The 27,174-nt window shown below is 40.7% G+C and overlaps 1 protein-coding gene across 5 annotated transcripts in view; it reads right to left on the bottom strand.

The window, feature by feature from the left end:
• ABCG2 (ATP binding cassette subfamily G member 2 (JR blood group)) overlaps window positions 1–27,174 on the bottom strand; it is a 124,190-nt gene that overhangs the window by 57,161 nt on the left and 39,855 nt on the right. The window contains exon 1 of one of the 5 annotated variants that reach the window (XM_082838688.1): window positions 9,401–9,503. The exons of 1 other annotated variant lie outside the window; for it this stretch is intronic. The gene's annotated coding sequence lies outside the window, so the exon portion shown is untranslated. 3 more of the 5 variants (XM_082838685.1, XM_082838691.1, XM_082838686.1) reach the window with 3 other exon arrangements.

Genomic DNA, 27,174 nt, shown 5'->3' with positions numbered 1-27,174 from the left:
TTAAATTCATCAAGAAAAATCTCTTGAAATGATGGCTGACTTGGTCTAATGTCTCACGAAGTTTTCATGGGTAATCTAAACACAACTGTAATTCAATAGATATAAATGGGGTAAGAGCTTTTAGGTAAATTCTTTAAGAATAATTATGTTTTATGGTATGTCTACTTAAAAAATAGTTTCTCCAGATTTTTGGTGACTTAAAACTTCAGAGTTTTGCTAAGTTAAATGATGGAAATTTATTAAATGTCCAGATCCTTCCCAAATAAAATAAGATACTGAAACATTACTCAACATAGGCTGCCTTTTACAGAGAAACTAAAAAGATACTTAGGTTTATTAATAAAAATGTTTGATGTCACACTGAAAAATTTTCTATTAAAAAAAGCACCTATTTTCTTAGAAATCATAAACAGTATTTGAGATTTTGCCAATCTACAGAATAATAATGTGGAAGACAGTTTATAATTGCTTACTTCTTAGTTTTCACTAGAAATTAAGGTTTTTAAAAGATTAGAATTCTGGTTAATATATGTAATTGAGACAACTAAAATTGGTAAGGAAAACATCTTTGTATGAAAGGAAAAAAGGTATATAAAGTGGAAACACATTTTGTTGAGGGAAAAGAAAGTAATTTTGTCCTGGAGAGAGAGAAAGAAAGGAAAAGCGTAGGACAAAATCTGAAAGTAAAAAAAAAAAAGTAAAGTAAAAAAAATCTGTCACATATATTGACAAAATCTGAAAGTAAAAAGAAAGTTACAGAAGGTATGTGGAAATGGAACGCTGAGAAAAGAGTTCTGTACATGGTCAGGACTGGCTAAGATTAAAATAAAGTTTAATTGAGTAAATAAATTTCAATATCAAAAGTAAGCTAGCATGATTAACATAAATATGGATCTGAAATTTAACTGACTCTTTTTATCACTGTGAACTCAATCAACAGACACTAAAATTATAACTAAAATATAGGGAGAGTGTCCAAATCCTCTGGATATTAAGGGGCCCTCTGAGCACACAAAAAGACAAGAGAAATGAAGATCTTGCCTAAAACCCTTCTTTTCAGAATGAGAAAGTAGGCTCAACGGCTTGCCCCAAGATTGGGGGAGGCAGGAAGTGGGGGCCAGGACCTCACAATTCATTTGAAGACATTTTGCACATCTGAAAGATATGATCTCAACACACCATTGTAAAGCAATTATACTCCAATAAAGATGTTTAAAAAAAAAAAGGGCATGAAACCCTTAAAGACAAATAAATAAATAAATAAAATCTTTGCCCTTAAAAAAAAAAAAAAAAAAGAGATATCTTATTTCACTCTGTCACCCAACCTGGCTTCTAGAGCATATGGTTAATTTGTGTTAAAAATAAATAAAGGAATTTAACTTCTGCCAAAAAAAAGTGATATGAACAGATTGTCCATAACATGAATATACACTGACTGGTACTTCTGATCTGAATTCAAGACTATGGGGTTTGCACATAACCACTTTTATATTACATCTGTGTCTTCTTTCTTCCACACAAAGAATAATGATTCTCAATACTCGGGAGATGATAGAATCTGAATATCTCATAATTATTTCTTTGTTTTATTGCACATTACATACATAATAATTACAGAGTAATAAAATATTAATACTACCATCACTAATATGATTACTGAAAGTTAAAAAGAAATTTTTTCGGTGCAGCCACTATGGAAAACAGTATGGAGGTTCCTCAAAAAATTAAAAATAGGGTTGCCATATGACCCAGCAATCCCACTCCTGGGTATATACCCAGACAAGACTATAATTCAGAAAGACACATGTACCCCTATGTTCATAGCAGCACTATTTACAACAGCCAAGACATGGAAACAACTTAAATGTCCATCAACAGATGAATGGATAAAGAAGGTATATGTATCCAGTGGAATATTAGCCATCAAAAAGCATGAAATAATGCCATCTGCAGCAACATGGATGGACCTAGAGATTTTCATACTAAGCGAAGTAAGTCAGAAAGGGAAAGATAAATACCATGTGATACCACTTATATGTGGAACCTAAAATACAATACAAATCAACATATCTATGAAACAGAAACAGACTCACAGATATAGAGAACAGACCTGTGGCTGCCAAGGGGGAGGGGGCATAGGGGAGGGAAGGAATGGGACTTTGGGATTAGCAGAGGCAAACTATTATACATAAGATGGATAAACAACAAGGTCTTATTGTATAGCACAGGGAACTATATTCAATATTCTGTGACACACCATAATGGAAAAAAGAATATATATATACATATACACACACACAACTGAGTCATTCTGCTGTACATAAGAAATTAACACAACACTGTAAATCAACTAAACTTCAATAAAATTTAAAAAAAAAAAAGATACGATCTGTACATATCTGCCCTTCACATATATTGAGCCATTGGTCGGGACATAGTTTAAATAAGTTAATAAGCTAAAAAAAATCCTACTTCCTTATCAGAGCCTGAAAAAATAAAAATTAATGTGTTCATTGTTTTATAAGCACTTATGGGTCATCATTTGGGAAAAAGTGGGAAATTTTAATGCTCTAAACTCTGCCAATTTCATTTCTTTCCCACAAGAGACTGAACCCAAATTGGCAAATACAATCAGGGCCTCTAGAGTGTTTGAAATTTAAGGCATTACTTGCCTTGTAGAGATGCATTTGCTAGGTTACAAATCTATGAAACTTAAAAATATCAAAGCAACTCCCGGCAACACACCTAGTACCCACATCTTGGTTTCTTATCACAGCCTCCAAAACAAGGAAGCAGAGTGCCTTGGAGAAATGGTTGATGCCAGGGTTGGGGCATGGAAAATACAAAAATGAGCCTGGAGCATTTCATGATACCAGAAAGTAAGGAAATGCTTTTTAAAAAACGGGGATAGGGAGGTGGTATGTCAAAAGGGCACAGGGGCCAACCTGAAAAAAGAGCTCCCGGTGGCTAAAGATGGAACAATTTGAGCAGCAAATTAAATAATGACAGTATCGGATTATAACCTATATAATAAAATAAATATCCATGAGTCTGTACTGATACAAATAGTTGAATAAATAAATGGTGAAGGAAAAGCTCTTCCTTACAGAAGAATTCTCTTTAATAAACATTGAAGGAATGAGAAAAACAATTTTTAAATCACCATTAGAACAACACAGTACCATGTACATCAAGTTCCACCAATGGATGCTAAAACTAGTGAGCAAAGATTTAAGGAGAGGGGCTTCCCTGGTGGCTCAGTGGTTAAGAATCCGCCTGCCAACTCAGGGGACATGGGTTCGAGCCCTGGTCCAGGAAGACCCCACATGCTGCGGAGCAACTAAGCCTGTGTGCCACAACTACTGAGCCTGCGCTCTAGAGCCCATAAGCCACAACTACTGAGCCCGTGTGCCAAAACTACTGAAGCTCGTATGCCTAGAGCCCGTGCTCTACACGCAACTGCAATGTGAAGCCCATGCACCGCAACTAGAGAAAGCCTGCTCACAGCAATGAAGACCCAGTGCAGCCAAAAATAAATAAAATAAATTAAAAAAAAAAAAGATTTAAGGAGAAACAAGATATTTGCATGGTCCAAGTTTCTCTCCCAAGATATCTACTAAATACAAAAGGAAAAATGATAACTTTCCATTGGAGACCTGACAAACAGCACTTAACCAAGGTCTACAAAAGTCATAAGACATCATGTACCTCTGCTATGATGCACTGGGATTACTTCTAATATTTCTGCCCAAAATGGATAGCTTTAATCTAGTCATGAGAAAATACTGAGTACTAACTGAGGGACATTCTAAAAAATAACTGAACAGTACGCTTCAGAAGTGTCAAGGTCAGGAAAAACCACAGAACAGAAGGCTGATGAGTTGTCATAGTTTGGAGGAAACTAATGATACACAACAATCAAACGCAATGTTAACTCCTAGGCTGGATCCTGAACAGAAAAAGGAGAGTGAAAAGCCGATGAAATCCAAGTAAGTCTATAGTTTAGTCAATAGCATTTACCAATGTTAATCCATTAGTTCCGACAATGGTACTGCAGTTTACGTAAGATGCTATAGGAACTCGCTGTACCATTTTCTTTGCAACAAGTCTAAAAATAATTCCAAAATAAATAATGAAATAACCCCAATATTTTTCAATGTTTATAACGCAAGTGTAATATTAGACTTAAATTGCTATCTTTGCTCTTTAAAACCAACCCAGCCACGGCTGTATCTATTCTGAAAAGCATTGTTTTATAAAGACTAACACATCAAAGATCTCTTTCCCTTGTTTCTCATAACATATGGAGGGAGAGGAGAACAGCAATTTGATTTTTGTTGAAAAATTCAAACCACTTGAATTTTTGCTTGCTTCCACTTAGGAAGCAAGATAGAACACATCTCACTGGGGGAGAGGGAAGGTATATATCTAAGGATGAAATCAGAACACATTGAGGGGTTTGTAACTCCAGGAAAGAGCTAAAAGTAGCAAGGATGGATCTACGCTGTAGCAACTGGAATGAGTCACCTGGCCCTAGGCTGCTGGTAATAACTGGGCGTAAATCAACATTGCACATGTCAAACATATTGTACTCATAGCTTAGATTCCGATGGAAGCAGTGAACGGTTTGGCATGATAATAACGGTACTATCAGATTTAAGGTACGACTTAAATTAGGTTTTTAACTACAGTTAGCCCACGGCTTTATAGTTTCTGAAGTACACGTGTTCTATTTGAGGTAACTATCATATGAGATACCCTGGAAAGACATGTAACAGTCTCCCTGTGTTATGAAACAGGAGAAAGGTGAATCAGAAAGATTTTTAAAACAAGGTACATGGCTGGTTTGCAGAACCCTTCACTGATGGGTCAGATAAGAATACTAAGTGTTCTCAGTACACCTGACAGTCTGTAGAACTAATCTGGCATTTTCAACTAACCCATATTCCACTTGTGGACTCAAAGAAAATCAGACCTCTCCCATTCAAACTCATATATTCTCTGGTCCCATGAAGAAACTGTGGCCCAGAGAAATGACAAGACTTCATCAAAAGTAGAAAATGAAGAAATGGCACAGTTGATTAGACCTAAGTTAGGTCTGGGCCTCCCTACTCCCACCAGATCACAGGCTCTTTTCACGTCCCTGCATGCCTTTAAAATGAGCTGCTCTGTGAACATGGAAGGAAACAGAAACAGATGACCAGGCTAAGTTTAAAAGAAAAAAGAAAGGAAGGATTGGTGAACTTTAATAAAGTTCAACGCAGTCTTTTTGTCCCAGCTATAAATGACCCTGTGAATCCTCAGCCTCCATCTCTATAAATATGAAACTCCAATATCTCCCTGAAAGGTTTGGTGTGAGCAAAAAAATGAGAATGAATGTAAAAACCACCTGCAGACCGCAAGCACTCACCGCAGTTAACGGCCGCTTTTATTTATTCTGAGGACCTGATAATATTGTCTTAAGGCATTCCAAACTAATATGGGATGATGGAGGAAAAGGAGGAAAATGAAATACTTTCTTCTCCCTTTCTAAGGATCCTGTTGTCCCTCTAACTTTTCTATCCCTCTTTCCCTTCCCCCAGGGTGGGCTCAGGGTGAGGCCAGGGTAGGGCTGTGCAGGACGGGAAAAGAAGCGGCAGACCTCCTGTGCAAAGGCATCCGAGGTGTGGGTACCTCTCAGGCAGTCTTTATTACTCTTTCCTTGTGAGACACTCAGCTCAAGTGTCTTCAGAGAGAGATCATAGGGCCTGCTGCTTCCTAGAGACTTCCATTTTTATGCCTCTGGGTAAAAACTCAATGCCTGTGAAATGACAAGAGTACTACCTAATGCTACCTGGGCCTAAGCACGAATTTCCAGCCAAACCTTGTTCTAAAGAGTAACAGGTCTGGACTCCCCTGGTGGCACAGTGGTTAAGAATCCGCCTGCCGATGCAGAGGACACGGGTTTTGAGCCCTGGTCGCCCATGCACCACAACTACTGAGCCTCCGCCCTAGACCCCTCGAGCCACAACTACTGATCCCACGTGCCTAGAGCCCGTGCTCCGCAACAGGAGGAGTCACCGCGATAAGAAGCCCGCGCACCGTAGCCCCGCTTGCCGCAGCTAGAGAAAACCCGCGCGCAGAACTGAGGACCCAACGCAGCCATCAATAAATAAAATTAAAGAAAAGAAAAAAAACTCTCTAAAAAAAATTAAAAAAAAAAAAGAGTAACAGGTCTTTTCAGTTGCAAGCCCAAAGGGACTGAGCTAGTGAGCAGCGTTTTCAACGGGGTTTCTGACCTTGCCAAGATTTCATTCCACCCTTCTTGCCGAAAACAAAACTTCTTCCTTGAAACTGGGATAAGGGCAGCACTTCTGCTTTACCCACACCCACCAACCCCAGTTTAAACGACAGAACACTACTTTCAATGCTACGATTCTCTGGACGTTTTATTTATTTCTATAAACAAGCTAACTGTGTGGCTCAAAAATTAGATGTCCACTTTCTAACAGTCTCCTAGTGAAGGAGAATACCGGCTTCCAAAAAACAAGAGGGGGCAAGGGGGCTGCGGTGAGAAAGGGGAGTGAGTGTTAATGGGTTTTTAGGGGAGAGGATGATGAAAATGTGATGACTGCACAGACTGTACACTTTACATAGGCGTGAACTCAATGATATGTTCTCATAAATTAGAACTCATAAAACTGCTGTTGGGAAAATAACACAAAACTATGAGGCCCAATTCAGCTAGACAGTTTCTTGGTTCACATCCTGGAGTGAAGTGGGAACTGATTTTTTAAAGGATAAACTTTAGCTTCCTGTAGACCTATAATATCCTATATCCTATAGAGAGGATGGCCATTCAAGTTCTTTAATTTTCACTAAAAAATCTCAACCCTAACTTATAACCCCAATAAGCAACAGAGAATAAAACTTCCCACTTGATATCGACTGCTGCCAAACTGCTGTCAGAAACGCTGGAGAGGGGGCTTCCCTCATGGAGCAGCGGTTAAGAATCTGCCTGCCAAAGCAGGGGATCCCTGGTCCGGGAAGATCCCTGGTCCAGGAAGATCCCACATGCTGTGGAGCAGCTTAGCCCGCGAGCCACAAGTACTGAAGCCCACGTGCCTAGAGCCCGTGCTCTGCAACAAGAGAAGCCACCGCAATGAGAAGCCTGTGCACCGCAGCTAGAGAAAGCCGACACGCAGCGACGGAGACCCAACGCAGCCAAAAATTAATTAATTAAATTTTTTAAAAAGCTAGAGAGAGAAATACAGAGTATCTGAAGACATGAGGTCCATCTATCCCTCTATAAAATCTAGATTTACCCCCAAATAAGCCCAAACTATCAAACTGCAGCATTTGTGACCATAGGGGCTTAGGAACCTACAAGCGTTTCTCATAATACTTACGGCAAGGAAAATGACAACTACAGCAAGCAGTCCTAGAAAAGGCATTATTGGCATGTACTATGGGATGGGCACCCCGACTCTCCCACCGCCATCCTTCAGTCTCCTCTGCATCCTTCTGTGACACAAGACATTTGCCTCAGAAGCAGATGCCAGGAAAATCTTCTCTAAGGATCTCATACATTTCCTGTCTTTATCCTCACTGAATTGTGTGACTGATCGGTCCCTTCTTATTTTAGCTTCCAAGGCGTCACTTTAATTTGCTGTCCACATCCATTCTAATGTGCTCCCCCATGGTGACTCTTGGTGCATTTTACTTTCCATCTGTAACACTTATGCTTGCCTCAAATGTTCTTGAATGCTTAATAAAAATAATGCAGAAATTGATTTTGGCTGTTCAGTGTATTTTCATACCATTTTGATGCAACACAATGTCTCCTATGGGAGCTCTTGCTGAATGCCCAGGGTCTGGAACAAAGATGACCAGTATACATTTGTTACTATGAATCTTTTTTTTTTTTTCTGAAAGTGTAATGAGCTTTTATATTTCTACTATTGGGCAAGAAAATAAAATGAGGCAACATTACAGGTATTTTTTTACCTGTTGGCTAGATTTACAATCTAACTTTTTGGTCATATGTTTCTCTGTATTGTTCTAACTTCTCCAGTATTATTTTTAAGAAGTATTGAAATAAGCTGGTTAATTTTTTGAACTTAATCATTAAAAGTCAACTACCCACAGAAAAATTACAAAAGGCAGCTCAATATAACTCTTTGGCAAACCATCCAAAGTTGTGGACACATTTTATGTCCTGGGGAGAAAAAGACATAGAATATATTGGCTAATCCCTTTAAAAGCACCAATATTAACACATTTCTCTCCTATTCCCATACTCAATAAGTTTTAATCCACCCAGTATCAACTCTAGCTTCATACATTCGGGGAAAGGCAAGAGTTTTACCAACCGGCTAACACACACTACCAGACACGGAATCGGGTGCACCAAGACACTGTTTTCTGGTAAAAAAAAAAAAAAAAAAAAAGAGTCTATATTTTCAGTCTGTTTCATACTTACTTTCTAATGAAACTGGCTGGGAGGGACTAATTAAAACCTAGTCATCTCAGTTGTACAGTTTTCTATTCTCTACCAAATGTATACACGCAACAGCCACGGACCTTTCACGGCACACACATCCCAAACGGCTTTCAGTTTACTCGCTCAGTTAAACAGTGGTTCAGTTTAATTTAACCAAGGGCTTCCGTCTCCGGTGCTGTGATGCTCAGAGGCAGAGCACTAACAATCATTTACATAAACGCTAAGCTGAGTCAGCTGGACCTTCCAAACATACCCGACCGAAGCAGCTCCCGCTCAACAAGGAGAGCAAGCGCCCGCACTACGCGCCCCTTTCCAGGCGGCCCCCTTCCAGCGTCCGCCCAGTCTGGCTCCCTCCTGCGCCTGGCGCGCGCGCTCGGGACCCGGCGCGTAGCGGCACAGGACCCAGGACCCAGGACCCAGGCCGCGCCCGCCGCGGGGGCGACGTTCTCCGACCGACGCCCACGCCCCGGCGGGCAGCCCAGGCGCCGCGCCCGCGCGCTCCCCGCGAGCCCCGCACTCACCGGCGCCGCGGGCCGGCCTGGGAAGGCGCTGGCCCGGATGACTGTCACTGTCAAGGGGAAGCGGGCGACGAGCGGAAAGAGCGCAGGGCGGGGCCCCTCTCTCGCACCCCGGCTCCCTCGGGGTCGGTGCCCGAAGGCCGGCGGGAGGCGTGGCGCCGCCTACCTAGCCGCTGATAAGGGCCCGGCGCTCGGGCGGAACGCGGGCGAGGGCTGTGTGAGCGCATCCAGCCTGGCGCTGGACCACACCGTCACCTGCCTGCGGGGACCGGCTGACGGAGATGACTATCCCGGAGCCCGCAGGGACAAAGCCACAGCTCCTGTCCTCCGGGGCTCGCACGAAACGGACTGGGGCGATTGGCCCTGGAAGCCCCAGGACGCTCCCCGGGCCGATCAATACCTGGTCTGACCTGGATGGATTTGGCCACTGCCGGTGTCCCACGCTCCTAAGCACCAGGGGAAGCGGACACCGAGTTTTGTTTTTCGGATTTTATTTTTCTGTCTCACGTTGTCCACCCCCAGAGCAAGTAGGCGGTCTCTAATGAATGAGCTTCTGAGAAATCAGGTGCGCGCGCCCCAGGGCCAATAAAATCAGGAACTGAATCTAGGGGTGGAGGAGACAAAACTTGCTGAATGAAAATAGTGCTATGAACAGTTTAAATGTGTCCCTCAGACTCCTGTAATAAATATCAGTACTTCTGTTCAATACACTGATGGTGTAGAAAAGCTGGAAAGTGTGCAGATTCAGGAAGAGAGTTCCTAACCTCATCCCAATACGTTCTTAAGCTGATCACTGCCATCAAATTGTTTGAGAAATTCAGATTAAAGCCAGCATTTCATAAATGTATGGCATTATAAAGAGTCATTTTAACTTATAAATTAGCATCTTACTTCGGGCTAACTATTTTCAAATGCCCTGTCTTCTCATTTTGTGTTTGGGTATTTTAGGTAACAGTATTAGGGAGGGGGGAACCTGAAGACGATGGTCCTAATTTTACATATGAGTCACCTGGTCCAAAGGAGGCCATTTTACACAAGGTCAAAAGTTAGGCTAAATGGGTGACTCAGTTTCTCAGACCATTGCCCTCTGTTCTCCCTGCTCTCCACCTCACAACCTCTCTGAATAGAGTGCCCAGTATTCATAGAGCCTGGTTCTTGTTTTTTTTTTCCTCCCTGCCGCACGGCGCGGCATGCAACCCCCTAATCCCTGCAGTGGGACTGCAGAGTCTTAAACACTGGACCATCCGGGAAGTCCCTGAACGTGTTCCTAATCTGGCACTTTTTCTTTTCCATTTAACTAAATTTTTTCTCTCTTATTACGTATCAAGTAAGAAAATGAAAATCCCCTGTAACCCATCAGCCACATACCATCTGCTTTTAGTCTTTTTCTCTGCATACATTTTTTTTTTGAAAAAACAAAATTGGGTTTATATACAAAGTACAGGGATGAACGTCATCATCTCTGGAGTCAGATAGCCTGTGTCTGAATCCTGGCTCTCCCAAACCCTGGAGACTTGAACTAGTTACTTAGTCTTGAAGTGGTTATTGGTAATCAGGAGAAAGGATCTCTCAGGGTAGTTACAAAGATTAAATGGGACAATGTGTGCAAAGTCATTAGATAGCACTCGATAGCAGTAGCTGTTATTTTGTAAAACTGCTATATTGCAAACATGGTTCCCTGCAGGCACGTGGTATTCAGTCCTCTTGTTATGTACCATAATTAATTTAACCAATCTTCCTATTATTCACAAAACATCTCTGCAGCTGTGTCATGGCACACTCAGGTAAATTCCAGACAGGGAATTGCTGAGGCAAAAGTATGCTCATTTGAAAAATTTTAAGACATACAGCTAAATTTCCCACAAAAAGTTTGTGCCAAATTCAGTCTCCTAACAATTTAAAGATTGCTTGTTGCCCTAAATTCTCACAAATACTAGACAGAATAATAATTTTTTTTAATTTGATAGGTAACAAATGGCATATCAGTGTTTTAATTTATACTATGTTGACTTAGAATAAGCTTTTTTAATGTTTAATGATCGTTTGTGGTTTATTTGTAAATTTTCAATGTAAAGTTTTCCCCCATTTCTTTCTTTCTTTTTTCTTTTTTAAAAATTTATTTATTTATTTTTTGGCTGTGTTGGGTCTTTGTTTCTGTGCGAGGGCTTTCTCTAGTTGCAGCGAGCGGGGGCCACTCTTCATTGCTGTGCGCAGGCCTCTCTTGTTGCGGAGCACAGGCTCCAGACACGCAGGCTCAGTAGTTGTGGCTCATGGGCCCAGTTGCTCCGTGGCAATGTGGGATCTTCCCAGACCAGGGCTCAAACCCGTGTCCCCTGCATTGACAGGCAGATTCTCAACCACTGCGCCACCAGGGAAGCCCCCCATTTCTTTCTATTAATTTCTTAGATGGCATAATAAGTAAACAGAAAGAGCCTGTATCTCTGATGATATCACTGACCTGCTGGACCACCTCCAAGCTGGTTGAAGTCACTGTCACGTTTTATGTGCCTTGCAGTCAAGCCACAGAATTATCAAAGTTAGGATTTCTTTACAGTCCCAACTGGAAAGCTTTGGGGCCGTCTGGAGTCCACACCCTTGACGCACACATTGGAGATCTTAAATGGGCGCTGGAAGGCCTGAGGTGTCACCATGTGTTCTTGTAGGTAGTGCGCATGGACATAACTAGATGATTCAACAAAGATGCCTTCAGGTAAAGGGAGCCGATAGTCTCATTCATGAAGTCATTTGAGTCTCCCTTTTGAAAACTCCAAAAATAACTGGGAGACTTGTCGGGGAGCGGGGAAGCATAGTACTTTGCAATCATCACACCAGTGAGGGGTGTTTGCTTGTATGGTTCTAACAGGGGTATCAGTGCTTGACGGAATGTCAGCAACAGACGGTTACAAATTTGTTTAACGTTGATAAAGGATATGATTTATATATTATGTAGAATGGCAACCAAAGCAAAATCAAAAAGTCTTCTCATTAAAGGAACAAATTTCCTGGGCCTAGAACTCCATCAATCAGGCACTCTACTACCAAAGCTCTTATATGGACCTATGAGAAGCTCTCTTCACCCTTCTCATAGGATTCTTAATATCCTCCAAAGCTCTTTGAGCCGCTCTGAGCTCTCAGTCTATCTGCCTGCCTGGCCACCAAGTGCAAGGAGCTGGTAAGGAACCAGTCCATTCCTCAGTGCTTACTCTAAGTGGTGAACTCAGGGTCAATTCCCCCTTAGCAAGTTCAGGTTTCAGGCAGGGCTTATTATGGGCCTGGGGGCATTTGGGTTACGTATATAATGTTTGTACTGGATCCCAGTGTATTTATTTTCATTACTACTTAAGTTGAAGCAAATAAAAAACGGTGCAAGAGGCCGTATGCACCGTGACCCCCCGTGGCTCTGCTTATAGCTACCAGGGGCCTTTGACTCACTCCGTGAGAGACTCTTCAGTCTGTAGTTGCTTGAGCACTGACGAGTAAGGGATAAAACAGGAACAGGGTATAGACAACTCTTCCCAAAGGTCTCACTATAAAAGGAAGGTGAGAGAAAGGAGTATACCTAAAGACTATCTTGGGGTTCAGAGAAAATATTTCTTGTTTGGTTTAAATTACAGGCCAGAATATGTGTCCATGCCAAGAGGACAAGCCATAAAGAAGAAAAGGTGGTTAACTGCTATAATCAGGTACCTTAGAAAGCAGAATGGAATTAGAATTCAGACGAATTAGTGTTAGAAAAGCCAAAAATATATATATCTTTTTTTTTTTTTTTTTTGCGGTACGCGGGCCTCTCACTGTTGTGGCCTCTCCCGTTGCGGAGCACAGACTCCAGATGCGCAGGCTCAGCGGCCATGGCTCACGGGCCCAGCCGCTCCGCGGCATGTGGGATCTTCCCGGACCGGGGCACGAACCCGTGTCCCCTGCATCGGCAGGCCACTGAGCCACCAGGGAAGCCCTATATCTTTTTTTAATTGTGGCAAAGGGGAAGGGAGTCAGGGGGTGTCCTCATGTAATCATTGTTTTAAGGGAAAAGAGAGAAAATTGAAAGAAATGTATGGCCTACAGCTCCACCTTCTTTCTGAAGTTGGGGGATCTGCTGAGAGTATGGGCGCGAATGAGAAGATCAGGGATCTGAAATAATGATGAATACTGGAGTAGGCCTGTATTCATTTCCTGTGGCGGCAGTAACAAAGTACCACAAAACTGGTGGCTTTAAAGCAACGAAAACGTATTACCTGGCATTTCTGTAGATCAGAAGTCCAACGTGGGCTTCACTGGGCTAAAACCAAAGCTGTTAGCAGTTCTGGGTTCCTTTCTGGAAACTCTTCCAGGTTTCAGAGGCTTCCTGAGTTCCTGGGCTATGGCCCCGTCCTCCAGCCAACAACACAGCATCTCTCAGACCCTGCTTCTGCCATCACATTTCTTTCTCTGACTCTCATCTTCTACCTCCCTCTTCTACCTTTAAGGACCCTTATAACGACATTAGACCCACCAGATAAACCAGGGTAATCTCCTTATTTTAAAGTCATCTGATTCGGTAACTCAGCACAATCACATTCTGGGTATTAGGACATGGACATCTTTGGCAGTTCATTATTCTCCTTACCACACGGCCCTAAGGAAACAAAGAAGATGCACATGTGGGGACCCACAGAGCTCCTATGAGGACTATTTAAACTGAAGCCATATGAGATACAGCTGTTGCAGAAAGCAGCTTTTTTTTGTTTTTTGAAGCTACCCTTATCTGACTAAAAGCAGAGCCTTCAGAGAGTAAAGCTGCTATAAATCCCCTCAGAGGAGCTTCAGTGCCTGGTAGAAGACCAACCACGCATACCTGGATAAGAAATTGCGTAAACCAACATCACAAACTGTCATACTTCTTTCTTTCCCTAAAAGCCTACTTGTCTTTCCTAAAAGTCCTTTGTTTTCCCATAGAATCCCTTTCTCTCCACCCTCCTTTCCCCTATTAAGCTGGTCTGTAAGCCCCAGAACCTGATCTTTTCTCCTTTAATCGGTTTGTGGTCAATTAACTTTCATTCCTCCCCCAGCCCCACTAGACCTATTGGCAGAGGAAAAGTTTTTCTTCCAAGGGACCCAGAGAGAGACTACAGAGCAACACCAAGATTGGACTCTATAAAAGTGGTGCTCTCAAAGCCACAAATGGGCATGGCTTTCCCAATCACAAAGAAGTAAAGATAGAGCGGGTTAGAAGGTTGAATTAATTCGAGGATGTGGTTTTGCTGGGTGGGTAAGGCAATAGAAAAATGGAGCATGAGTTTGAGCGGGTGAAGTGATTCATCCTAGGAAAGTGAATCCAGGAAGAGACAGGTAGAAAGGGAGCCTATAGCGGGGTCACTTGCAGGCTGAAGAGCTGAAACTGGACGGTGAAGTCACTGAATAGGAAGCTGGCATATAATACTGGCACTCCAGGATTTGACAAGGTCCCATGGTTTCAACGTGACAGTAAAATTCTGGAAATGGAAGGAAGGTGTATTTATCTTCTAGTGCTGAGAACCTGCCATCAGTTTACCATCTTAAAACAATACTCATTAATTATTTCAAAATTCTGGAGGTCAGGAATCTAGGCGGGCTAGGCGTGGCTCCGCTTAGGGTATCATGGGGCCAAATCGAAGCATGAGCCAGCCCGGCTCTTATCTGAAGACTCTTATCTGAAGACTCTACTTCCAAGGACAGGTTGTTGGCAGAATCCAATTCCTTGCAGTTTTAGGACTGAGGTCCTCGTTTCCTTGCTGTCAGTAAACCAGCTGCTTCAGGCTGCCCACATTCCTTCTCATGTGACTCCCCTCCATCTTCAAAGCAGACTCTCAAACTTCTAATCTCTTGGATTTCGCCTTCCTCCTTTTGAAGGGCTTGTGTGATTACATCAGGCCCATCTAGATAATCTCACTATAATCTAGATATTTTGGGGTGAACTCATTTGGACTTCAATCACAACTTCACATTTACTCAGAGCAGTACCCAGATTAATGTTTGGTTACATACCAGTGGAATCTTGGACCCTGGGGCAGAAGGGGATCTTTAGAATTCTGCCTACACTGAAGATTAAGTTGAGAAGATCAAATAGCACAGAAGCTAGGGTGATGGGTTGGTCATCTAAATAAACACAGACTCTGCCAAAGTAGTGACATCTTGGAAAGAGGAGAAATACCAAAACCGGTTGTCAATGTTTTTATAGGTACGGAGAAGAGAAGAGAAGAGAAGAGAAAAGAGAAGAGAAGGTGGCATTAATACAGAGAGAGACAACATAAGGTGGGGCGGGGGGCGGGCAGCAGGGGATGGTGGAGGTGTTGAGGCCAGATGTGCAGCCGGACCACCTTGATTCATATAATTTTCTTTATATAGCAGACAAGAGACCAAATAACTCATTTGGTTGTAAAGTTCACAGAGGTAGTCAAGCCCTAAAAAAAAGGGCATAGCAGAGGAAAAAATGTATATAATTAGGTAGGTACAGATAATTAACCTGCAGAGTTTCAAAGTGGGACAGAGGTTGTAACATTTGTCCCTGCAAAACAGACTGAAAGTTTAGATGTTGAGAGTCCACCGAAGTAAATTTCACATATCTATAAAGTCTTTAGTTGAAGTAAACTTTTTAATGGAAGTATAACACACATATAGAAAAAGTACAGAAAATCTAAGTAAACAGCTTGACGTGTATTTACAAAGTAAACACACTTGTATATCTGTTACTCAGATCAAATATATATATATACACACATACATATTTGTGTATGTTATATGTCAATTATATTTCAATAAAAATAAGCAAACAAGCCAAAAAAAGAAACCAAAATAGACAAAATTCATGTACAGTGATAAAAGTAAGATGAGTAGTTACCTTTGAAAAGGGCAATGACTAGGGTGGATCATAAGGGAGACTCCTGGGATACTGATAATAAACAAACAAACAAAAAAATATATATGGGGGTCTGGGTGGCAGATATACAGGTATGTTCACTTTGTAAATATACATCACATTGTTTACTTAGATTTTCTTTACTTTTTCTGTATTATGTTATACTGCAATTTAAACGTTTACTTAAACATAGGACTTTATGGATATGCGTTCTGTGAAAAAAAAGATGGGGAGATGCTAGATTAAAACAAGTTGATTAAGTAGGTTTCATCATTGCGGAACATGCATACAACATTTGTTCATGGAAACTCTCCATCAAAGAGCAGTTCAAAGGCTCCATTCTCGGTAATGTACTAATAGAAATGGGAGAGTATCTTCTGGGGCCAAATTATGGAAGGCTTGAATGCCAAACCAAGGAATGTAGACTTACCTTGAGAGTGAGAAAACACTGAAAGTTTAGTGTAGAGGGATGCCATTGTCAAAGTGGTGTTTTAGGAAGATTAATCTGTTCATGTATAGAATGGTTGGGGGAATGTGGGAAGGCAGTGATCAGTCTGGAAATGAAAAAAATAAAGACTGAAATAGAGCAAAGGTGGAAAAAATTTGTGAGGAAAGAGACACAAAAGAAACATCATAAAGTAAGAATTTACAGTTCCTGGTAATGGATAAAATATTGAAAGTGAGAGACAAAAGAAGCCGGAGCTGACTTTAAGATCTCAAACCTAAGAAGCTGAATACCTTGTGGATCGTTGATGGGAATTACTAAGATAGAAAGCATGTCTTCCACCTAAGTGTATTTCCTCAGTGTTGCCTTTCTCAGGGCCTTGAACAGACAAATACTTGATATTTATTGACTGAAAAATAAAAGTGAGTTTATCTTACGTAATGCAGGGGTTTATCTACCCTTACCTGAATGTTGTAAAAATGGAAGAGGGTTTCATTGAGACTGACCTTTTTCATTTGATACATTACTGACTGCTGTAAACATTTTATTGCCTGTAGAGATAAGAGTTCATTCGTGGGGGCCTGGAAGCAACTGAAGTTAAAGTGTAATGAGCATTAAATGACACACGATTCATTATATAACGCCTTAGACTTTTTTCACTGCTGGCTGTCATGCCATCTATTATAATAGTTAATATCAACAGAGCCAAAACCTTACAGCCTCACCCAGAACGACATCTTAGTCTTCTCTATGTCATCACCCATATTAGACCAAGAAACATAATCATTCTCTGTGTAACAAAGCCAACAGCCAATCTAGAGGTACCCAAGGTTCATCTCACCACTACAATTTTTGCTATTTGACCCTTGGGTGCCTCACTTTCTTACCTCAAATTAAGGGTGATAATACCTATGTCACTGGGTTGAATAAAAATAAAAATAAAATAATGTATATTTGGAAAACATAAGGTAACCTCGCTTTTTACCCAGTACCGATAATAACAGCTAATGTTTGCTGAGTACTTGCTGCTTGCCAGACAGTGTTCTAAGTGCCTTTGGGTTTTGTGCCTTTTTTTTTTTTAAACCTCATCTCATCTTCACAACAATGTCCTTAGTGGGTTCTATTAAAATCTCTATCTTGCAGATGATGAAACTGAAGCATAGTGAGATTATGCAACTTGCCCTAGGTCAGACAGTAAATGACGTATGCTCATTATTGCAGATATAAGAAATAAGGACACTATTATTTCCTGTAAAAACGGCTCAAAAATTTCTTTGAAGAGAGAGTGTAGAATAAATTCATTCACCCTTCAAAATCCCCCTCAGTCACAATGGATCAAAGTAAAAGAAGCAAAACAAAAAAGTCCAGTCGTTGCAAAACCAAGATGAGTATCTCCGTGAAAGGAACCCAGAATGTTAATTACCAAGCTTGTGGGTTGAAGGCCTTGAGTCTAGAAGCAGGTAATGGTGGTAAGGAGTTTGGCTGAATAAAGGGAACTCCAATGACACAAAGCAGGGGACTGGAGCCAGGCTCTCTGCTTGAAGCCTAGAGCAGTGATGGGTCTACCCGCTTATAAAAGGGTGGAGGTTCGTGGGACACAGCACCGCCCAACTCTGCCTGGGGCTGTGTGATGTGGATGGGAATGTTAAGACAGAGACAAAGCACCTGCGGGGTGAAGCTCCCGAAGCCCATCGTGCCTCCCCGCGCCTCCCTAAAGGGGGGCAGTGGACACCGAGAGCCCCTGGAGTAGACCTCTGACTGTGAAGTACCTGGTCTCCCCTGTTGCCTCTGGGAAGGTCTCTAACACTGCTCGTAACCTGGGACGCCTCCACGGCCCTCTGCTCAGCGACACCGCTTCCCCAATCAGATTGTTTCTCAACAAAAATGTGAGATTCGGGCTCCCCTGGAGGCGCAGTGGTTGAGAGTCCGCCTGCCGATGCAGGGGACACGGGTTCGTGCCCCGGTCCGGGAAGATCCCACATGCCGCGGAGCGGCTGGGGCCGTGAGCCATGGCCGCTGAGCCTGCGCGTCCGGAGCCTGTGCTCCGCAACGGGAGAGGCCACAGCAGTGAGAGGCCCGCGTACCACAAAAAAAAAAAAAAAAAAAAAAAAGTGCTTTTAAGTTCCGGCTAGGGATGTAGCCAGTGGGCTGCTTCATTTGTAGGAAACAGGAAGACACAGATGCAGTCTGTTGGGCCTTCTTCCTGCTCCTCTGTGGCTCTTCATCCCCCTTACGATGTCCACATCTTACCTCCCTGTGGCTATACTTTGGATAATTTCCTCAGATATATCTTCCTGGTCACTAATACTCTATACAGTTAAATATTTATTTATGTATTTTATTTTTGGCTGCGTTGGGTCTTCGTTTCTGTGCGAGGGCTTTCTCTAGTTGCGGCGAGCGGGGGCCACTCTTCATCGCGGTGTGTGGGGCCTCTCACTATCGCGTATACATTTCTATTAATCTTTCGTTTAACTTTCTATCCATTTGAATTCTTAATTTTAGTAAGTTTTTTTTTTTAATTTCTAAAAGTAATATTTTGTTCTTCTTCAAATTGGCCTAATTATTAGTCTCCTATTCTCTCGCTCATGTTTTCAATGCCCTTTTTAAATCTGAAAACATTTCAAGCAGACTTATTTTTAAATTTTAATTCTGATAATTAATTATAAAAGCTGACCTCTCTGTGGTTCTAGTTCTGTTATCTGTGGCTTGCTGGATTTCTGTTTTATAATATTTTATTGTGAGTTTTTTGTTACCTGTCTCTAGGAAATTCCTTGAGGCCTGGTTGAGGGTATGCTCATCTGGGAAAGTCTGTTTTTGCTTCTCTTAGACACCTGGGGATATTACCTACCCTGATATTCCTTAAATTATAGGCTTGTGTTTTGGGATCATACAAAGAAGGTGGACTGGGTCCCAAACTACCTGAGGTCTGGCCAGTGGCTACAAGTTCTCAAAGGACGTGATTTTTTTTTTTTTTTTTTTTTTTTAACTTTCATTCATAGCCCAGCCCAAGATAGAAATGTGTTCTTGTGGTTCACCTTTGCAGGGTGGGTTTCCATTTTAGTTCGCCCTTTCTGAGGGTGCACCTCTCCCGGGCCCAGGCATTACGCTTCTATTTTATGTGAATTCAGGCTTTGTCCCTGTCCCCTCTGTGCAATGCAGTTCAGAGTCTCAATAAAAACGACTGTAGGCCTCAGGGTATCCAAGGCTCTAAAATTTAGTTTACTCCATTCTGATCTTAGTGGACTCATCTAGTCATTAAAGAGTGGTTTTAAAATTTTCCAAGCATTTTTAGATACCATGTAGCTGGGTAGTTTCAGGGTCTCTAACTGCAATATCACTGAAGTTAGAAGTTCTCAAATGTATCTGTCATCTTCTTCACTTTTTCTTCCTACTATGGAAATTTCCAAGCATTTCACAAGTAGAAAGAACAGTATGATGAACGCCTATGTGCTGATCTCAGCTAGTAGCCTCTCTTTGTTTCATTGATACTTCTCTTTTCTCCCTCTCCCACAGATTATTTTGAAACAAATTTCAGAGGCCAAATAATTTTATTCATAAATATTTTCATATGTATTTCATACATATTTTCATATGTCCAAAGATATGGACTCTATCTTAGTAATTTTCATATTTATCTCATATATCATCTTTCACCAACACTTTTTTTTTAATATTTATTTATTGGCTGCATTGAGTCTTAGTTGCGGCACGTGGGATCTTTGTTGCAGAGCGCCGGCTCCTCTCTAGTTGTGGTGTGAGGGCTCAGTAGTTGTGGCGCGCAGGCTTAGCTGTCCCACGGCATGTGGGATCTTAGTTCCCCGACCAGGGATCAAACCCATGTCTCTGCATTGGAAGGCAGATTCTTAACCACTGGACCACCAGGGAAGTCCCTCACCAACTCTTTTAATTTAAGCTATTTACTTCCTTTTTATAGGCAGATTATAAATATAATAATTAAATCAAAGAGTAGGCTACAACGTTTAAAGTAAATTTAATTTTAAATGTCACACTTTCCCTAATAATGAAATGTACTTATCTTATGCCTAATTTCCTTGGAGTCATAGTATTTCTCCATGTGCCTTATCCACCATGCCAAGTGATGACAAATATCCTTGACCATTAAAGAAGTCAGAGCAGACAGCATCCATGAACTCTAGATGGAAAAAAAAACCAACTAACAACAAGACAAAATAAAAATAAAGAACTCTGGAAAAAAATAAGTAAAAAGATTGGTAATATGCATTAAAATACATTTATATAGAAAATAATACTTCTCACCATGGAAATTATGTTTATACACATAATATAACTATTATAAACATAAAAACTTACAAATCTTAAAAGCTAAGGGGGAGGTGAAAGGAGGTGGAAAGAAACATGAATCATTCTCATCTTTCAAAGCAGGAAACCAACTGATACTTTTTTTGGCTGCACTGGGTCTTCGTTGCTGTGTGCAGGCTTTCTCTAGTTGCGGCGAGCACAGGCTACTCTTCTTGTTGCGGTGCGTGGGCTTCTCACTGCGGTGGCTTCTCTTGTTGAGGAGCACAGGCTCTAGGCGCGCGGGCTTCAGTAGTTGTAGCACGTGGGCTCAGTAGCTGCGGCATGTGGGCCCTAGAGCACATGGGCTTCAGTAGTTGTGGTGTGCCAGTGCTAGGGTGCACGGGCCTCAGTAGTTGTGGTGCACAGGCCTAGTTACTCCACGGCATGTGGGATCTTCCCGGACCAGGGATCAAACCTGTGTCCCCTGCAATGGCAGGTGGATTCCATTCCGTTCATTTGTATCTTTTTTTTTTTTTTGGATTCTGCATATAAGCAATACCATATGATACTTGTCTTTCTCTTTCTCTGTCTGGCTTACTTCACTTAATATGATAATCTCCAGGTTCATCCATGTTGCTGCAAATGTCTGCCCATTTTTTTAATCAGGTTGTTTGTTTTTTTTTGTTGTTGAACTGCCTAAGCTTTTGCTTTTGTTTTTGTTTGGCTGTGCAGTGTGGCATGCAGATCCCAGTTCCCTGACCAGGGATCGAACCCTCACCCCTTGCAGTGGAAGCACAGAGTCCTAACCAGGGAAGTCCCTCTTTGTATATTTTGGATATTAACCCCTTACCAGATACATTGTTTGCAAGTATCTTCTCCTGTTCAGTAGGCTACCTTTTCATTTTGTTGAGAGTTTCTTTTGCTGTGCAAAAGCTTTTTTGCTTGATGTGGTCCTATTTGTTTATTTTTGCTTTTGTTTCCCTTGTTTGAGGAGACAGATCCAAAAAACTATTGCTAAGACTGATGTCAAAAAGCCTACCCCCTGTTTTCTTCCAGGAGTTGTATAGTTTCAGGTCTTATATTGAAGTCTTTAATCCATTTTGAGTTTATTTTTCTACATAGTGTGAGAAAGTAGTCTAGTTTAATTCTTTTGCATGTAGCTGTCCAGTTTTCCCAACACCATTTATTGAAGAGGCTGTCTTTTCCCCATTGTGTATTCTTGCCTCCTTTGTCATAGACTAATTCACCATATTTATTTATGGATTTATTTTTGGGCTCTCTATTCTGTTCCACTGATCTATGTGTCTGTTTTTGTGCCAGTACCATACTGTTTCGATTACTGTAGCTTTGTAGTATACTTTGAAATCAGGACCCAAACACCATTTCTTGAAAAAGACTGTCCTTTACCCATTGAGTGATCTTGGTACCTTTGTTGAAAATCAAACGACCATACAAGTGTTTATTCTTGGGCTCTCTAGTCTATTCTATTGGTCTATATGTCTCTTCTTATGCCAGTACTGCAATGTTTTGTTTTTTTAACTATATTACAAATTATTTTATTTGATCCTTTTAGACATTAAGACAATAATAATATAGTTTCTATATTTTTTTAAAAATCTTTTATCAAAGTATAGTTGACTTACAATATTATATTAAGTGTACAACATGGTAATTTAATATTTTTATAGATTATACTCCATACAATGTTATTATAAAATATTGACACTATTCCCTGTGCTGTACATTACATCCTTGTAATTTATTTATTTTATACCCAGTAGTTTGTACCTCTTGGTCACCTTTACCTGTTTGCCCCTCTCACCACTCCTCTCCCCTCTGGTAACCACTAGTTTGTTCTCTGTATCTGTTAGTTTGTTTCTGTTTTGTTATAATTGTTCATTTGTTTTACTTTTTAGATTCCACAGGTGAGTGAAATCATACGGTGTTTGTCTCACTTATTTCATTTAGCGTAATACCCTCAACATTCATCCATATTGTCACAAATGGCAAGATTTCATCTTTTTTATGGCTGAGTAGTATTCCTCTATATATATACACCACATCTTCTCTATCCATTCATTTATCAATGGGCACTTAGGTTGTTTCCATATCTTCACTATTGTAAATAATGCTGCAATGAACACAGGGATGGGGGTGCATATATCTTTTAGAATTAGTGTTTTCATATTCTTTGCATAAATTCCCAGAAGTGGAATAGCTGGATCACATGACAGGTCTATTCTTAATTTTTTGAGGAACCTCCATATTGTTTTCCATAGAGGCTACACAAATTAAATTTGGTTTGCTAATAATTTGGTTGAGGATTTTTGCATCTATGTTCATCAGAAATACTGGTCTGTAATTTTCTTTTGTTGTGTTGTCCTTGTCTAGTTTTGGCATCAGGGTGATGTTGGCCTCATAAAATGTGTTAGGTAGTGTTCCCTCCTCTTCAAATTTTTGGAAGAGTTTGAGAAGGATAGGTATCAAATATTCTTTGAATATTTGGTAGAATTTACCAATGAAGCTGTCTGATCCTGTACTCTTATTTGGGGGGACGTTTTTGCTTACTGTTTCAATCTACTTACTAGTGATTGGTCTATTCAGATTTTTTACTTCTTCATGATTCAGTCTTGGAAGGTTGTATAATTCTAAGAATTTATCCATTTCTTCTAGGTTGTCCAATTTGTTCATGGATAGCTGTTCATGGTAGTCACTTATAATCCTTTGTATTTCGGTGGTCTTCATTGGAACTTCTCCTTTTTCATTTCTGATTTTTCTTTTTTTTCTTTGCGGTATGCAGGCCTCTCACTGTTGTGGCCACTCCCGTTGCGGAGCACAGGCTCCGGACGCGCAGGCTCAGCGGCCATGGCTCACGGGCCCAGCCGCTCCGCAGCATGCGGGATCCTCCCGGATCAGGACAGGAACCCGTGTCCCCTGCATCGGCAGGCGGACTCCCAACCACTGCGCCACCAGGGAAGCCCCTCATTTCTGATTTTATTTGAGCCTTCTCTCTTCTTTCTTACTGAGTCTAGCTAAAGGTTTCTCCATTTTGTTATATCTCTTCAAAGAACCAGCTGTCAGTTTCACTGATCTTTTCTACTGTCATTTTAGTCTCTATTTCATTTATTTCTACTCTGATTTTTATTATTTCCTTCTTTCTACTGACTTTGGGCTTCATTTGTTCTTTTTCTAGCTCCTTTAGGTGTCAGGTTAAATTGTTTGAGATTTTTCTTGTTTCTTGAGGTAGGCTTGTATGCTATAAACTTCTCTCTTAGTATCAATTTTGCTGAATCTCATAACTTTTGATATGTTATATTTTCATTTTCATTTTTCTTCAGGTTTTTAAAATTTCTACTTTGATTTCTTTGTTGACCCAACAGTTGTTCAGTGGCAATGCTTTTTAGACTCCACACATCTGTGATTTTTCCAGCTTTCTTCTTGTAGCTGATTTCTAGTTTCATTCCATTAAGATCAGAAAAGAAGCCTGACATGATTTTAATCTTCTTGAATTTACTGAGACTTGTTTTGTGTCCCCACATAGGGTCTATCCTTAGGAATGTTCCACGTGCACTTGTGAAGAGTGTGTATTCTCTTGCTTTCGGATGAAATATTCTTTATATATCTATTAAGTTTATCTGGTCCAATGTTTCCTTTAAGGCTGATGATTCCTTGTTGACCTTCTGTCTAGATGATAGATCTATTGATGTAAGTGGGGTGTTAAAGCCCCCTACTATTATTATGTTGCTGTCAAGTTCTCGCTTTAGGTCTCAATAATTGCTTTTATATATTTTGGTGCTCCTATGTTAGATGCATATATATTAATAAATGTTTTCTTGATGGGCTGTCCCTTTTATCATTATTTAATGTCTATACTTGTTTCTTATTGCCTTTTTTGTCTTGAAGTCTATTTTGACTGATTTGAGAATTGCCACACTTGCTTTCTTTTGGCTGCCATTTTCTTGGAGGGTCATCTTCCATTTCTTCACTTGGGGCCTATGTTTGTGTTGAGAGCTGAGATGAGTCTCACAGAGGCAGCATATAGTTTTGGGCCTTGTTTTTTTTTTTTTTTTTTTTTTTTTTTTTTTTTTTTGCGGTACGCGGGCTTCTCACTGTTGCGGCCTCTCCCGTTGCGGAGCACAGGCTCCAGACGCGCAGGCCCAGCGGCCACGGCTCACGGGCCTAGCCACTCCGCAGCATGTGGGATCCTCCTGGACCAGGGCACAAACCCATGTACCCTGCATCGGCAGGCGGACTCTCAACCACTGTGCCACCAGGGAAGCCCGTGTAGTATTCTTTTATATTATTAGTAATTTCTCTCTTTCCTTAGTCAATGTAGCTAAAGATTTGTTGATCTTTTCAAAGAAATAACTTTTTGTTTCATGGCATTCTTATACTCAAAAATACACCTACTTATAAAATATATACTTAGTCCATAATTTTATAGCTGCTTACTTATGTATTTTCCTTATAAGAGTGAGAATTAATTTTTAAGGCCAGTTTGTAGCTTTATAATAGGTACTCAATAAATTCATTGTTAAATGAATGAATACGTTTAAAGGGGTATACAGAAAGAAATGTACATAAATCATAAATGCAAAGGAGGCAATCGGTAGTCTGAGATAAATGTGCAAAGTTAACCCTCAAATACTGGACACAATACAGTTCCCTTAACCGCATGCATTTTGTTTTTTTCTTAGTATTTACAACAGTTGTTGGGGTGGATTTCTATTTTTAAAGCCTGGTTTCTACAGAGCTTAGAGTTCTTCCTTACCCTTCTTTGATGCTTAAACTTCTTTATCATGAGCCAGCGAATAAATCCCTAGTCTTATCAGGAAATGCTGATTTTTTTTCACTTTGTACTCTGGCCTTAGCTGGACTCTTGACCCCTGATGTGTTTGTTTGTCCTCAAACCCAAGCTGTACCTCCAGGGTTCCATAAAACCTTGCACACAGGCGTTGCCATTAAGTCATTCAAACATTCAGGAGTTTATTTACAAAATTAGAAGGGCATTTGGTTAATTGCAAGGCGGCTTCCAACTCCATCAGTCCATGATTCTGCTGAAGATGAGGTACACAGCTCGCTGAGTTTAAATGCCGTGAAATGCTTCCTAGCGGTAGGTTTCACATTATGGTCTGATAATCCTGGGGTACCATGGAGAGGCTTCAGGACTCCACAAATATGCAAATATTGTTTTTAAACTATTTTATGCAAATATTGTTTTTATGCAAATATTGTTTTTAAACTATTTTCACCATTAAGAAAACGAATGGACAAGTCACAGACTGAGAGAAAATATTTGCAAATCATATATCTCATATACAACTTCTATTCATAACATGGATTCCCCCCAACATAAATAACATTTATGCATTTGGGTTCCATTCTGTAAATGAAATTAAAAATGTAAATATTGCACATGCCTTTAAAAAAATGTATAGGATAGAGGGACAACTTGTATTCAGAATATATAAAAAACACTTACAACTCAATACCAAGAAGATAAATAACCCAGTTTTAAAATGGGCAAAAAATTTAAATAGACATTTCATCAAAGATCTATGAATGGCCAATAAGCACATGAAAATATGCGTGATGGTCATTAGGGAAATACAAATTAAAATCACAGTGAGATACCACTTCACACCACTAGAATGGCTATATGCAAAAAGACACAATAACAACTCCTGGTGAGAGAATCTGAAGAAACTGAAACCCTCACACATTGCTGGTGGGAATGTAAAGTGATACAATTACTTTGGAAAACAATGTGGCAGTTTCTTTAAAAGTTAAACATGAATTTACCATGTGACTCAGGAAATTCACTCCTAGCAATCTATCCAAGAGAAATAACAACATATATTCACACAAAGGCCTGTAAGCAAATGTAGCATTATTCCTAATAACCAAAAAGTGGAAAAAACCTGAATGTGCACCAACTGGTGAGTATAGATAAACAAAATTTGGTATCTCCATACAGTAGAATATTGTTCAGCAATAAAAATTAATAATTCATGCTATAAGATGGGCAAACTTCAAGAACGTGCTAAGTGAAAGAAGCCAGACAAAAAGATTACAGGATTCAACTTAATGAGATGCCCAGAGAAAGCAAAGCTATAGAGTCAGAAAGTAACTTAGTGTTTGGGGTGGGAAAGAGGAATGTTACAGACAGGCAAGAAAAAAATTTTTTTCAACACAACTCCTCCTATAGTGCATTCAGCAGATATCAGATACAGCATCTTGTGTGACTGGCTCAAAAGAGCCCACCCATATACTGGAATCGGCCCGTAGTCCAATTAGAGATTTGTTTCCACATCCAAAGTAACTTTTTGACTATGCTGATGGGGGATTCTAGGCACTGCATTGACTGGTGCCCCACTGTCACAAGGGGCTGACAGGTTTGACAACTTTATTTTTATTTTATTATAACCACACCATGCCACATGCAGGATCTTAGTTCCCCCACCAGGGATCGAACCTGTGCCCCCTGCAGTGGAAGCACAGAGTCTTAACCACTGGACCACCAGGGAAGTCCCAGGTTTGACAACTTTGAATGCCATCAAGTTCCCAACACACTTTAACCAGTGCATAAATCTTCCAG

This window comes from Leucopleurus acutus, assembly GCF_964270905.1.
Source record: "Leucopleurus acutus genome assembly, chromosome: 4".
NCBI lineage: Eukaryota > Metazoa > Chordata > Mammalia > Artiodactyla > Delphinidae > Leucopleurus > Leucopleurus acutus.
The sequence above is the reverse complement of the archived record's forward strand: the minus strand, read 5'-3'. Positions and strand labels throughout refer to the sequence as shown.